The sequence below is a fragment of the Callospermophilus lateralis genome, chromosome 1, assembly GCF_048772815.1.
Source record: "Callospermophilus lateralis isolate mCalLat2 chromosome 1, mCalLat2.hap1, whole genome shotgun sequence".
Lineage (NCBI taxonomy): Eukaryota > Metazoa > Chordata > Mammalia > Rodentia > Sciuridae > Callospermophilus > Callospermophilus lateralis.
The window spans coordinates 162756233-162769692 of record NC_135305.1 but is presented as its reverse complement, the minus strand read 5'-3'; positions in this window follow the sequence as shown (position 1 = coordinate 162769692).

The window sequence follows — 13460 nt, the reverse complement described above, 5'->3', positions numbered from 1 at the left end:
AATTCATCTATCTATATAGGAGAGAACAGAGGGAAAACCTAAATATAAAACTGCTACTGTAGACGAACGCATCAACCTAGAAGAAAAAAAGTTGGTTACCCAAGTGGGATTGGTGTACTGATCCTTACCTCCAAGTATCATCAAGATTGGGAGAAAAATATTTGCTGCTATTTCGGAAACTCGTTTAGGTCTTAGAAGCTTGGCAATCCCTCTCAATGAAAGTGTTTTTCCACAGTCTGTGCCTAGGGCTACTTGAAGAGGAAACAAACCATAGAGACAAAAATGAACTCCTTTATTTTGTCAAGTTTCAAAGAGCTACTACAAACCATGTTGGATTTAGAGTTCCAAATTCATCTATCTACATAGGAGAGAACAGAGTGAATCCTAAATATAAAAACTGCTACTGTAAACGAACACTTCAAATTAGAAGAAAAAAATTTGGTGAACCAAGTGATATTTGTGTACTTGTCATTACCACCACGTATCATCAAGATTGGGTGAAAAAATATATGCTTGTATTTCGGGAACTCGTAATTTCTTCGAAGCGTAGCAAGCCCTCTAAATGAAACTGATTTTCCACAGTCTGTGCCTAGGGCTACTTGAAGAGGAAAGAAACCATAGAGACAAAACGGAGAACTCCTTTATTTTGTCAAGTTTCAAAGAGCTACTGCAAACCATGTTGGATTTAGATTTCCAAACTCATCTATCTATATAGGAGAGATAAGAGGGTAACCTAAAAATATAAACTGCTACTGTAAACGAACGCTTCAAAGTAGAAGAACAAAATTTGGTGAGTCAAGTGGGATTTGTGTACCGATCATTACCATGAAGTATCATCTAGATTTCCTGAAAAACATTTGCTGGTATTTCGAGAACTCAGTATTTCTTGGAAGCTTGGAAACCCCTTTCAATGAAATTGCTTTTCCACAGTCTGTACCTAGGGCTACTTGAAGATTAAACAAACCCTAGAGACAAAACTGAGAACTACTTTATTTTGTCAAGTTTCAAAGAGCTACTACAAACCATGTTGGATTTAGAGTTCCAAATTCATCTATTTATATAAGAGAGAACAGAGTGAAACCTACATATAAAAACTGCTACTGTAGACGAACGCTTCAACCTAGAAGAACACAATTTGGTGACCCAAGTGGGATTTGTGTACTAATCATTACCACCACGCATCATAAGATTGGGTGAAAAAATAATTGCTGGTATTAGGAAACTCGTTCTTTCTTAGAAGCTTGGCAACCTCTATCAATGAAAGTGCTTTTCCACAGTCTGTGCAAAGGGCTACTTGAAGAGGAAACAAACCATAGAGACAAAACTTAAAACTCCTTTATTTTGTCAAGTTTCAAAGAGCTAGTATAAACCATGTTGGATGTAGAGTTCCAAATTCATCTATCTATATAGGAGAGAATAGAGGGAAACCTAAATATAAAAACTGCAACTGTAGACGAACGCTTCAACCTAGAAGAACAAAATAGGGTGAGCCAAGTGGGATTTGTGTACTTATCATTACCACCACGTATCATCAAGATTGGGTGAAAAAATATTTGCTGCTATTTCGAAAACTCGTTATTTCTTAGAAGCTTGGCAACCTCTCTCAATGAAGTTGCTTTTCAACGTCTGTGCCTAGGGCTACTTGAAGAGGAAACAAAACATAGAGAGAAAACTGAGAACACCTTTATTTTGTCAAGTTTCAAAGAGCTACTACAAAACATGTTGGATTTAGAGTACCCAATTCATCTATCTATATAGGAGAGAACAGAGTGAAACCTAAAAATAAAAACTCCTACTGTATATGAACGCTTCAAAGTAGAAGAAAAAAATTTGGTGAACCAAGTGGGATTTGTGTACTTATCATTACCACCACGTATCATCAAGATTGGGTGAAAAAATATATGCTGGTGTTTCGGGATCTTATAATTTCTTGGAAGCTTGAAAACCCCTCTCAATGAAAATGCTTTTCCACAGTCTGTGCTTAGGGCTACATGAAGAGGAAACAAACCATACAGACTAAACTGAGAACTGCTTTATTTTGTCAAATTTCAAAGAGCTACCAAAAACCATGTTCGATTTAAAGTTCCAAATTCATCTATCTATATAGGTGAGAACAGAGGGAAACCTAAAAATATAAACTGCTACTGTAAACGAACGCTTCAACCTAGAAGAACAAAATTTGGTGAGTCAAGAGGGATTTGTGTACCGATCATTACCACCAAGTATCATCAAGTTTGGGTGAAAAAATATTTGCTGGTATTTCGGAAACTCGTTATTTCTTGGAAGCTTGGCAACCCCTTTCAATGAAAGTGCTTTTCCACAGTCTGTGCCTAGGGCTTCTTGAAGAGGAAACAAACCATAGAGACAAAACTGAGAACTACTTTATTTTGTCAAGTTTCAAAGAACTACTGCAAACCATGTTGGATGTAGAGTTCCAAAATCATCTATCTATATAGGAGAGAAAAAGTGAAACCTAAATATAAAAACTGCTACTGTAAACGTAGGGTTCAACCTAGAAGAACAAAATTTGGTGATTCAAGTGGGATTTGTGTACCGATCATTACCACCAAGTATCATCAAGATTGGGTAAATAAATATTTGCTGGTATTTCGGAAACTCATTATTTCTTGGAAGCTTGGCAACCACTTTCAATGAAAGTGGTTTTCCACCGTCTGTGTCTAGAGCTACTTGAAGAGGAAACAAACCATAGAGACAAATCTGAGAACTCCTTTATTTTCTCAAGTTTCAAAGAGCTACTACAAACCATGTTGGTTTTAGAGTTCCAAATTCATCTATCTATATAGGAGAGAAAAGAGGGAAACCTAAATATAAAAACTGCAACTGTAGATGAACGTTTCAACCTAGAAGAACAAAATAGGGTGTGCCAAGTGGGATTTGTGTACCAATCATTACGAACAAGGATCATCAAGATTGGTGAAAAAATATTTGCTGGTATTTCGAAAAATGGTTATTTCTTAGAAGCTTGGCAACCTCTCTTAATGAAGGTGCTTTTCCAACGTCTGTGCCTAGGGCTACTTGAAGAGGAAACAAAACATAGAGAGAAAACTGAGAACTCCTTTATTTTGTCAAGTTTCAAAGAACTACTGCAAACCATGTTGGATTTAGAGTTCCAAATTCATCTATCTATATAGGAGAGAACAGAGTGAAACCTAAAAATAAAAACTGCTACTGTAAACGAACGCTTCAAAGTAGAAAACGAAAATTTGGTGAACCAAGTGGGATTTTTGTACTTATCATTACCACCACGTATCATCAAGATTCTGTGAAAAAACACATGCTGGTATTTCGGGAACTCATAATTTCTTGGAAGCTTGGCAACCCCTCTCAATGAAACTGCTTTTCCACAGTCTGTGCCTAGGGCTACATGAAGAGGAAACAAACCATAGAGACTAAACTGAGAACTCCTTTATTTTGTCAAATTTCGAAGAGCTACCAAAAACCATGTTGTATTTAAAGTTCCAAATTCATCTATCTTTATAGGAGAGAAAAGAGTGAAACCTAAAAATATAAACTGCTACTGTAAACGAACGCTTCAACCTAGAAGAACAAAATTTGGTGAGTCAAGTGGGATTTGTGTACCGATCATTACCACCAAGTATCACCAAGTTTGGGTGAAAAAATATTTGCTGGTATTTCGGAAACTCGTTTTTTCTTGGAAGCTTGGCAACCCCTTTCAATGAAAGTGCTTTTCCACAGTCTGTGCCTAGGGCTACTTGAAGAGGAAACAAACCATAGAGACTAAACTGAGAACTACTTCATTTTGTCAAGTTTCAAAGAGCTACTACAAACCATGTTGGATTTAGGGTTCCAAGTTCATCTGTCTATATAGGAGAGAACAAAGTGGAACCTAAAATAAAAACTGCTACTGTAAATGAACGCTTCATCTAAAAAAACAAAATTTGGTGAGTCAAGTGGGATTTGTGTATCGATCATTACCACCAAGTATCATCAAGATTGGGTGAAAAAATATTTGCTGGTATTTCGGAAACTCGTTATTTCTTGGAAGTTTGGCAACCCCTTTCAATGAAAGTGCTTTTCCACAGTCTCGGCTTAGGTCTACTTGAAGAGTAAACAAACCATAGAGAAAAAACTGAGAACTACTTTATTTTGTCAAGTTTCAACGACCTACTACAAACCATGTTGGATTTAGAGTTCCAAATGCATCTTTCTATATAAGAATGAACAGAGTGAAACCTACATATAAAAACTGCTACTGTAGACGAATACTTCAACCTAGAAGAACTAAATTTTGAGACCCAAGTGGGATTTGTGTACTAATCATTATCACCAAGTATCACCAAGATTGGGTGAAAAAATATTTGTAGGTATTACAGAAACTCGTTATTTCTTAGAAGCTTGGCAACCCCTCTCAATGAAAGTGCTTTTCCACAGTCTGTGACTAGGGCTAATTGAAGAGGAAACAAACCATAGAGACAAAACTGAGAACTACTTTATTTTGTCTAGTTTCAATGAACCACTACAAACCATGTTGGATTTAGAGTTCCAAATTCATCTATCTATATAGGAGAGAACAAAGTGAAACCTAAAAATAAAAACTGCTACTGTAACCGTACGATTCAACCTAGAAGAACAAAATTTGGTGATTCAAGTGGGATTAGTGTACCGATCATTACCACCAAATATCATCAAGATTGAATAAAAAAATATTTGATGGTATTTTGGAAAATCGATATTTCTTGGAAGCTTGGCAACCACTTTCAATGAAAGTGGTTTTCCACCATCTATGTCTAGGTCTACTTGAAGAGGAAAGAAACCATAGAGACAAAACTGAGAACTCCTTTACTTTGTCAAGTTTCAAAGAGCTAGTACAAACCATGTTGGATTTAGAGTTCCAAATTCATCTATTTATATAAGAGAGAACAGAGTGAAACCTAAAAAAAAAACTGCTACTGTAAAAAAAAAGCTTCTACCTAGAAGAACAAAATTTTGTGAGCCAAGTGGTATTTGTATACTTGTCATTACCACCACGTATCATCAAGATTGGGTGAAAACATATATGCTGGTATTTCGGAAACTTGTAATTCCTTGGAAGCTTGGCAACTGCTACAATGAAAGTGCTTTTCCACAGTCTCTGCTTAGGGCTACTTGAAGAGAAAACAAATCATAGACACAAAACTGAGAACTCCTTTATTTTGTCAAGTTTCAAAGAGCTGCTACAAACCCTGTTGGATTTAGAGTTCCAAATTTATCTATCTATATAAGAGAGAACAAAGAAAAACCTAAAAATATAAACTGCTACTGTAAACGAATGCTTCAAAGTAGAAGAACAGAATTTGGTGAGTCAAGTGGGATTTGTGTACCAATCATTACCACGACGTATCATCAAGATTTCGTAAAAAAATATTTGCTGGTATTTGGAGAACTCGGTATTTCTCTAAACTTGGCAACCCCTTTCAATGAAACTGCTTTTCCACAGTCTGTGCCTAGGGCTACATGAAGAGGAAACAAACTATAGAGATTAAACTGAGAACTCCTTTATTTTGTCAAGTTTCAAAGAGCTGCTACAAACCCTGTTGGATTTAGAGTTCCAAATTCTTCTATCTATATAAGAGAACAGAGTGAAACCTACATATAAAAACTGCTACTGTAGACGAACGCTTCAACCTAGAAGAACACATTTTGATGACCCGAGTGGGATTTGTGTACCGATCAAAACCACCAAGTATCATCAAGATTTGGTGAAAAAATATTTGCTGGTATTTCGGAAACTCGTTATTTCTTAGAAGATTGGCAAACCCTCTCAATGAAATTGCTTTTCCACAGTCTGTGCCTAGGGCTACTTGAAGAGGAAACAAACCATAGACAAAACTGAGAACTCCTTCATTTTGTCAAGTTTCAAACAGCTACTACAAACCATGTTGGATTTAGAGTTCCAAATTCATCTATCTATATAGGAGAGAACACAGTGAAACCTAAAAATAAAAACTGCTACTGTAAACGAATGCTTCAACTTAGAAGAGCATTATTTGGTGAGCCATGTGGGATTCGTGTACTTGTCTTTGCGACCACGTATCATCAAAATTGGGTGGAAAAATATTTGCCGGTATTTCGGAAACTCTTAATTTCTTGGAAGCTTGGCAACCCCTTTCAATGAAAGTGCTTTTCCACAGTCTCTGCTTAGGGCTACTTGAAGAGGAAAGAAACCATAGAGACAAAACTGAGAACTCCTTTATTTTGTCAAGTTTCATATAGCTACTACAAACTATGTTGGATTTAGAGTTCCAAATTAATCTATCTATATAGGAGAGAACAGAGGGAAACCTAAATATAAAAACTGCTACTGTAGACGAACGCATCAACCTAGAAGAAAAAAAGTTGGTTACCCAAGTGGGATTGGTGTACTGATCCTTACCTCCAAGTATGATCATGATTGGGTGAAAAAATATTTGCTGCTATTTCGGAAACTCGTTATTTCTTAGAAGCTTGGCAATCCCTCTCAATGAAAGTGTTTTTCCACAGTCTGTGCCTAGGGCTACTTGAAGAGGAAACAAACCATAAAGACAAAAATGAACTCCTTTATTTTGTCAAGTTTCAAAGAGCTACTACAAACCATGTTGGATTTAGAGTTCCAAATTCATGTATCTACATAGGAGAGAACAGAGTGAATGTAAATATAAAAACTGCTACTGTAAACGAACACTTCAAACTAGAAGAAAAAAATTTGGTGAACCAAGTGATATTTGTGTACTTGTCATTACCACCAGGTATCATCAAGATTGGGTGTAAAAATATGTGCTTGTATTTCGGGAACTCGTAATTTCTTGGAAGCGTAGCAACCCCTCTAAATGAAACTGATTTTCCACAGTCTGTGCCTAGGGCTACTTGAAGAGGAAAGAAACCATAGAGACAAAACGGAGAAATCCTTTATTTTGTCAAGTTTCAAAGAGCTACTACAAACCATGTTGGATTTAGAGTTCCGAATTCATCTATCTATATAAGCGAGAACAGAGTGAAACCTAAAAATAAAAACTGCTACGGTAAACGAACGCTTCGACCTAGAAGATCAAAATTTGGTGAGCCAAGTGGGATTTGTGTCCTTGTCATTACCACCAGGTATCATCAAGATTGGGTGAAAAAATATTTGCTGGTGTTTCGGAAACTCGTAATTTCTTGGAAGATTGGCAACCCCTTTCAATGAAACTGCTTTTTCACAGTCTCTGCTTAGGGCTACTTGAAGAGAAAAAAAATCATAAAGACAAAACTGAGAACTCCTTTACTTTGTCAATTTTCAAAGAGCTACTACAAACCATGTTGGATTTAGAGTTCCAAATTCATCTATCTATATAGGAGAGAACAGAGGGAAACCTAAATATAAAAACTGCTACTTTAGACGAACGCTAAAACCTAGAGGAACACAATTTGGTGAGCCAAGTGGGATTTGTGTACTGATCATTACCACCACGTATCATCAAGATTGGGTCAAAAAATATTTGCTGGTATTTCGGAAACCCGTTATTTCTTAGAAGCTTGGCAACCCCTCTCAATGAAAGTGCTTTTCCACAGTCTGTGCCTAGGGCTACATGAAGAGGAAACAAACCATAGAGACAAAACTGAGAACTCCTTCATTTTGTCAAGTTTCAAAAAGATAATACAAACCATGTTGGATTTAGAGTTCCAATTTCATCTATTTCTATAGGAGAGAACATAGTGAAACCTAATAATAAAAACTGCTAATGTAAACGAATGTTCAACTTAGAAGAACAAAATGTATTGAGCCATGTGGGATTTGTGTACTTGTCTTTGCGACCACGTGTCATCAAGATTGGGTGAAAAAATATTTGCTGGTATTTCGGAAACTCGTAATTTCTTGGAAGCTTGGAAACCCCTTTCAATGAAAGTGCTTTTCCACAGTCTCTGTTTACGGCTACTTGAAGAGGAAATAAACAATAGAGACAAAACTGAGAACTCCTTTATTTTGTTAAGTTTCAAAGAGCTACTACAAACCATGCTGGATTTAGAGTTCCAAATTCATCTATCTATATAGGAGATAACAGAGGGAAACCTAAAAATATAAACTGCTACTGTAAACGATCGCTTCAAAGTAGAAGAACAAAATTTGGTGAGTCAAGTGGGATTTGTGTACCAATCATTACCACCAAGTATCATCAAGTTGGGGTGAAAAAATATTTGCTGGTATTTCGGAAACTCGTTATTTCTTGGAAGCTTGGCAACCCCTTTGAATGAAAGTGCTTTTCCACAGTCTCTGCTTAGGGCTACTTGAGGAGGAAAGAAACCATAGAGACAAAACTGAGAACTCCTTTATTTTGTCAAGTTTCAAAAAGCTACTACAAACCATGTTGGATTTAGAGTTCCAAATTCATCTATCAATACAGGAGAGAACAGAGGGAAACCTTAATATAAAAACTGCTACTGTAGACGAACACATCAACCTAGAAGAATGAAATTTGGTGAGCCATGTTGGATTTGTGTACTCATCATTACCACCAAGTATCATCAAGTTTGGGTGAGAAAATATTTGCTGGTATTTCGGAATCTCGTTATTTCTTAGAAGCTTGGCAACCCCTCTCAATGAAATTTCTTTTCCACAGTCTGTGCCTAGGGCTACTTGAAGAGGAAACAAACCATAGAGACAAAACTGAGAACTCCTTTATTTTGTCAAGTTTCAAACAGCTACTACAAACCATGTTGGATTTAGAGTTCAAAATTCATCTATCTATATAGGAGAGAACAGAGGTAAACCTAAATATAAAAACTGCTACTGTAGACGAACGCATCAACCTAGAAGAAAAAAAGTTGGTTACCCAAGTGGGATTGGTGTACTGATCCTTACCTCCAAGTATCATCAAGATTGGGTGAAAAAATATTTGCTGCTATTTCGGAAACTCCTTATTTCTTAGAAGCTTGGCAATCCCTCTCAATGAAAGTGCTTTTCCACAGTCTGTGCCTATGGCTACGTGAAGGGGAAACAAACCATAGAGACAAAATTAACTCCTTTATTTTGTCAAGTTTCAAAGAGCTACTACAAACCATGTTGGATTTAGAGTTCCAAATTCATCTATCTACATAGGAGAGAAAAGAGTGAATCCTAAATATAAAAACTGCTACTGTAAACGAACACTTCAAACTAGAAGAAAAAAATTTGGTGAACCAAGTGATATTTGTGTACTTGTCATTACCACCACGTGTCATCAAGATTGGGTGAAAAAATACTTGCTGGTGTTTCGGAAACTTGTAATTTCTTGGAAGATTGGCAACCCCTTTCAATGAAACTGCTTTTTCACAGTCTCTGCTTAGGGCTACTTGAAGAGAAAAAAAATCATAAAGACAAAACTGAGAACTCCTGTACTTTGTCAAGTTTCAAAGAGCTACTACAAACCATGTTGGATTTAGAGTTCCAAATTCATCTATCTATATAGGAGAGAACAGAGGGAAACCTAAATATAAAAACTGCTACTTTAGACGAACGCTAAAACCTAGAGGAACACAATTTGGTGAGCCAAGTGGGATTTGTGTACTGATCATTACCACCACGTATCATCAAGATTGGGTCAAAAAATATTTGCTGGTATTTCGGAAACCCGTTATTTCTTAGAAGCTTGGCAACCCCTCTCAATGAAAGTGCTTTTCCACAGTCTGTGCCTAGGGCTACATGAAGAGGAAACAAACCATAGAGACAAAACTGAGAACTCCTTCATTTTGTCAAGTTTCAAAAAGATAATACAAACCATGTTGGATTTAGAGTTCCAAATTCATCTATTTATATAGGAGAGAACATAGTGAAACCTAATAATAAAAACTGCTAATGTAAACGAATGCTTCAACTTAGAAGAACAAAATGTGGTGAGCCATGTGGGATTTGTGTACTTGTCTTTGCGACCACGTGTCATCAAGATTGGGTGAAAAAATATTTGCTGGTATTTCGGAAACTCGTAATTTCTTGGAAGCTTGGCAACCCCTTTCAATGAAAGTGCTTTTCCACAGTCTCTGCTTATGGCTCCTTGAAGAGGAAATAAACAATAGAGACAAAACTGAGAACTCCTTTATTTTGTTAAGTTTCAAAGAGCTACTTCAAACCATGCTGGATTTAGAGTTCCAAATTCATCTATCTATATAGGAGATAACAGAGGGAAACCTAAAAATATAAACTGCTACTGTAAACGACCGCTTCAAAGTAGAAGAACAAAATTTGGTGAGTCAAGTGGGATTTGTGTACCAATCATTACCACCAAGTATCATCAAGTTGGGGTGAAAAAATATTTGCTGGTATTTCGGAAACTCGTTATTTCTTGGAAGCTTGGCAACCCCTTTGAATGAAAGTGCTTTTCCACAGTCTCTGCTTAGGGCTACTTGAAGAGGAAAGAAACCATAGAGACAAAACTGAGAACTCCTTTATTTTGTCAAGTTTCAAAAAGCTACTACAAACCATGTTGGATTTAGAGTTCAAAATTCATCTATCTATATAGGAGAGAACAGAGGTAAACCTAAATATAAAAACTGCTACTGTAGACGAACGCATCAACCTAGAAGAAAAAAAGTTGGTTACCCAAGTGGGATTGGTGTACTGATCCTTACCTCCAAGTATCATCAAGATTGGGTGAAAAAATATTTGCTGCTATTTCGGAAACTCCTTATTTCTTAGAAGCTTGGCAATCCCTCTCAATGAAAGTGCTTTTCCACAGTCTGTGCCTATGGCTACGTGAAGAGGAAACAAACCATAGAGACAAAATTAACTCCTTTATTTTGTCAAGTTTCAAAGAGCTACTACAAACCATGTTGGATTTAGAGTTCCAAATTCATCTATCTACATAGGAGAGAAAAGAGTGAATCCTAAATATAAAAACTGCTACTGTAAACGAACACTTCAAACTAGAAGAAAAAAATTTGGTGAACCAAGTGATATTTGTGTACTTGTCATTACCACCACGTGTCATCAAGATTGGGTGAAAAAATATTTGCTGGTGTTTCGGAAACTTGTAATTTCTTGGAAGATTGGCAACCCCTTTCAATGAAACTGCTTTTTCACAGTCTCTGCTTAGGGCTACTTGAAGAGAAAAAAAATCATAAAGACAAAACTGAGAACTCCTGTACTTTGTCAAGTTTCAAAGAGCTACTACAAACCATGTTGGATTTAGAGTTCCAAATTCATCTATCTATATAGGAGAGAACAGAGGGAAACCTAAATATAAAAACTGCTACTTTAGACGAACGCTAAAACATAGAGGAACACAATTTGGTGAGCCAAGTGGGATTTGTGTACTGATCATTACCACCACGTATCATCAAGATTGGGTCAAAAAATATTTGCTGGTATTTCGGAAACCCGTTATTTCTTAGAAGCTTGGCAACCCCTCTCAATGAAAGTGCTTTTCCACAGTCTGTGCCTAGGGCTACATGAAGAGGAAACAAACCATAGAGACAAAACTGAGAACTCCTTCATTTTGTCAAGTTTCAAAAAGATAATACAAACCATGTTGGATTTAGAGTTCCAAATTCATCTATTTATATAGGAGAGAACATAGTGAAACCTAATAATAAAAACTGCTAATGTAAACGAATGCTTCAACTTAGAAGAACAAAATGTGGTGAGCCATGTGGGATTTGTGTACTTGTCTTTGCGACCACGTGTCATCAAGATTGGGTGAAAAAATATTTGCTGGTATTTCGGAAACTCGTAATTTCTTGGAAGCTTGGCAACCCCTTTCAATGAAAGTGCTTTTCCACAGTCTCTGCTTATGGCTCCTTGAAGAGGAAATAAACAATAGAGACAAAACTGAGAACTCCTTTATTTTGTTAAGTTTCAAAGAGCTACTTCAAACCATGCTGGATTTAGAGTTCCAAATTCATCTATCTATATAGGAGATAACAGAGGGAAACCTAAAAATATAAACTGCTACTGTAAACGACCGCTTCAAAGTAGAAGAACAAAATTTGGTGAGTCAAGTGGGATTTGTGTACCAATCATTACCACCAAGTATCATCAAGTTGGGGTGAAAAAATATTTGCTGGTATTTCGGAAACTCGTTATTTCTTGGAAGCTTGGCAACCCCTTTGAATGAAAGTGCTTTTCCACAGTCTCTGCTTAGGGCTACTTGAAGAGGAAAGAAACCATAGAGACAAAACTGAGAACTCCTTTATTTTGTCAAGTTTCAAAAAGCTACTACAAACCATGTTGGATTTAGAGTTCCAAATTCATCTATCAATACAGGAGAGAACAGAGGAAAACCTTAATATAAAAACTGCTACTGTAGACGAACGCATCAACCTAGAAGAACGAAATTTGGTGAGCCATGTTGGATTTGTGTACTCATCATTAGCACCAAGTATCATCAAGTTTGGGTGAGAAAATATTTGCTGGTATTTCGGAAATTCGTTATTTCTTAGAAGCTTGGCAAACCCTCTCAATGAAATTGCTTTTCCACAGTCTGTGCCTAGGGCTACTTGAAGAGGAAACAAACCATAGAGACAAAACTGAGAACTTCTTTATTTTGTCAAGTTTCAAACAGCTACTACAAACCATGTTGGATTTAGAGTTCCAAATTCATCTATCTATATAGGAGAGAACAGAGTGAATCCTAAATATAAAAACTGCTACTGTAAACGAACACTTCAAACTAGAAGAAAAAAATTTGGTGAACCAAGTGATATTTGTGTACTTGTCATTACCACCACGTATCATCAAGACTGGGTGAAAAAGTATATGCTTGTAATTCGGGAACTCTGTAATTCCTTGGAAGCGTAGCAACCCCTCTAAATGAAACTGATTTTCCACAGTCTGTGCCTAGGGCTACTTGAAGAGGAAAGAAACCATAGAGACAAAACAGAGAACTCCTTTATTTTGTCAAGTTTCAAAGAGCTACTACAAACCAATGTTGGATTTAGAGTTCCGAATTCATCTATCTATATAAGCGAGAACAGAGTGAAACCTAAAAATAAAAACTGCTACGGTAAACGAACGCTTCGACCTAGAAGATCAAAATTTGGTGAGCCAAGTGGGATTTGTGTCCTTGTCATTACCACCAGGTATCATCAAGATTCGGTGAAAAAATATTTGCTGGTGTTTCGGAAACTCGTAATTTCTTGGAAGATTGACAACCCCTTTCATGAAACTGCTTTTTCACAGTCTCTGCTTAGGGCTACTTGAAGAGAAAAAAAATCTAAAGACAAAACTGAGAACTACTTTACTTTGTCAAGTTTCAAAGAGCTACTACAAACCATGTTGGATTTAGAGTTCCAAATTCATCTATCTATATAGGAGAGAACAGAGGGAAACCTAAATATAAAAACTGCTACTTTAGACGAACGCTAAAACATAGAGGAACACAATTTGGTGAGCCAAGTGGGATTTGTGTACTAATCATTACCACCACGTATCATCAAGATTGGGTCAAAAAATATTTGCTGGTATTCGGAAACCCGTTATTTCTTAGAAGCTTGGCAAACCCCTCTCAATGAAGTGC